Here is a 3014-nt window from a genome sequence, read left to right on the forward strand (position 1 = left end):
CAGTGTTTCGTTCTGCTGTGCATGGGGTCGCTATGAGTCGGAAACGACTCGATGGCACTTAATAACAACAACAACAACAAGTGCTAACCAGTTCAAAATATTTCCCAGCCAGTAACTTTCACTCCCTCTCAATCCCTAGAGTGTTTAAGGTTTGAGAATCCTGATAAATTCTGAGGCTACCTACAATTGCTGTCGACCTGAGCTGAGCCTGACAGCAGGGGGCAGCAGTAAGCTGTGTAATTACCATTTCTCCTCAAAGTAGGAAAAATGTTCTGCAAGGCTTTTCTTTTATACCTCTGAAAACACCTAGGGTCCCCAGATTTAAATTGAGCCATACTTTGATCAAGTAAGTGGTAAGAAAAGGAGCTCTGGTGGCATAGTGGTTAAAGCATTGGCTGCAAAAGAAAAGGTCGGTAGTTTGAACCCACCAGCTGCGTAAAGATTTATAGACTTGGAAACCCTATGGAGCAGTTCTACTCTGTCCTATGGGGTTACTATGAGTCCAAATCCACTCTATGGCAGTGAGTTTGGTTTTAGTGAGTTTGTTGTTGTTGTTGTTATTTGCCATCGAGTCAGCCCCGACTCCTAGCGACCCTTCCTTGGGTTTCCGAGGCAGTTATCACTACGGAAGTAGGATTGCCCAACCTTCCTTCTGGGGAGTGGCTGGTGGGTTTGAACCGCCAGCCCTTTGGTTAGCAGTCAAGTGCCTTAGCCACTATGCTACCAGAGCTCCCTTAGTGGGTTTAGGTGGTGAGAAAGGGATTTTGTGGCAATAGCGATAAGCAGCCCATTGTATAAAATAAGGAACCTGACAGGAATTAATATAATAATTGGCTAAGAGCAAAAATCCTGAAGCCAAAAGGTAGAGCAAGCTATCTTTTTGAAAAATGTATTTTATTTTTGTTATTGTTGATAATAAACAAGGCATAATATACACCAATTCAATAATTTCTATGTGTACAGTTCAGTGACATTGATTATATTCTTCAAGTTGTACAGCCTCTCTCACCCTCCTTTTATGAGTAGTTCCTCTCCCATTAACATAAACTGACTCCTCCCTAAGTTTCCTATCTAAACTTCCAAGTTGCTGCTGTCTATTTGATCCAGTATAGATAGATCTTAAAAGAGCATGATGCTCAAGGCAGATATTATTTATTAGGTAAGCTATACTGTTTAGTTTAAAACAATGACACCCCCCCCAAAAAAAAAAGAGTAGCCTTTCAGGCCTAAACCCAGGAGACAGAGAGATCTGTAACACCAGAGACAGACAGCGAGAAGCAGTGGCAGAGAAATGGTAGCAGTGGCAGCAGAATCAGAAAACCAGTATGAAATGATTCGCTGTGCTTCCCAGCACATGGAGCAAGGCAATTGCAGTAGGCATGCCAACCCACCCATGGGAGGAGTAAGCTCAGAGCCTTTGGGCCAGCCACCTCCTGATGAAGTAGGAGCACCTCTGGGCACTTATTGGTAGAGATAAAGAGCTTTGTAACACTTGCCTGAGCAGAACAGAGGCCAGGTCAAGTGGCCCAGGGGCCAGAGGCTCAGAGGCCAAGGGAGAGGTCTGCCTGAGGGCATGGCTGAAAAGCTGTCCTGACCAAAGAACTGTATCCTGAGTTGTTCGTGAGCCTGATTATAACCTGTTACTTCCCTAATGAACCATATAATCCTGGGTATGGTTTGTGAGTTCTGTGTGGCCATTGCAATGAATTAGCAGATCCAGCAGAGAAGCAGAGAGTGCTATGAGAAGGACAGCTGAGGTCAGAATTGGTAAAAAGGTTGAAGGTGAGGTATGTTTGACCTCCACCTCATAGGACTGAGTGTGGCATTGAGGCTGATGGTGATTCTTTTTACCTATTGTGAAGTTAGAGGACCTCTAAAGCCACCATGCCATTTTTACAGTGACAAAAGAAAAAATATGTACATGGGACTTTATAAAAATTCAAAACATTTGTGCTTCAAAGAACACCATCAAGAAAGTGAAAAGACACCCCACAGAATGGGAAAAAAAAATATTTGCAAATCATGTATCTGATAAGGGACTTGTATTCAGAATGTGTTTTTAAAAAATGCTTACAACTCAACAGTAAAAAGACAAACAGCCCAATTTAAAAAAATGGTCAAAAGATCTGAATAAACGTTCTCCAAAGAATATATTCAAATGGCCAATAAGCACATGAAAAGATGCTCAAGATCAGGAAAATGCAAATCAAAACCATAATGAGATACCACTTTACCCTCCACGGGATAACTAGAATTAAAAAGATAAATAACAAGTGTTGGTGGTGATGTAGAGAAATTGGAGCCCTTTTACACTGCTGGTGGGATTGCAAATTGTGCAGCTTCCTTGGAAAACAGTTTGACGGTTTCTCAAAAAATTAATAATAGAACTACCATGTAACCCAGTAATTCTACTCCCAAGTATACACCCAAAAGACTTGGAAATAGACTCGAAAAGAGACTTATACACCAATGTACATTGCAGCACTCTTCACAATAGCCAAAAGGTGGCTATACACACACACACACACACATATATATCTGCTGGCCTAGTGCTAACCAGAAGGCTGGTGGTTCAAACCCACCAGCCACTCCTCAGAAGGAAGATTAGGCAATCTACTTCCATAGAGATATTGCCTCAGAAACCCAAGGAGGGGTTGCTGTGAGTCAAATCTGACTCAATGGCGGTAAGTTTGGTTTTGGTTTTATGTGTATATACACACATACACATACACACACAATGGAATATTGTTCAGAAATAAAGCGAAATGAAGTTCTGATACATGCTATAACATGGATTACTCTTGATAACAAGCATCATGCTAAGTGAAGAAGCCAGACACAAAAGCTCACGTTTATATGATTCTATTTATATGAAAAAGGAACTCTGGTGGCGTAGTGGATAAGGCACTTGACTGCTAACTGGAAGGCCAGCGGTTCAAACTTGCCAACTACTCCACAGAAGGAAGACAGAGCAAACAACTTCCGTAAAGATTTACAGCCTCAGAAACCCAATG

The sequence above is a fragment of the Orycteropus afer genome, unplaced genomic scaffold (assembly GCF_000298275.1).
Source record: "Orycteropus afer afer isolate SDZICR_OR568_19922 unplaced genomic scaffold, OryAfe1.0 scaffold00674, whole genome shotgun sequence".
Lineage (NCBI taxonomy): Eukaryota > Metazoa > Chordata > Mammalia > Tubulidentata > Orycteropodidae > Orycteropus > Orycteropus afer.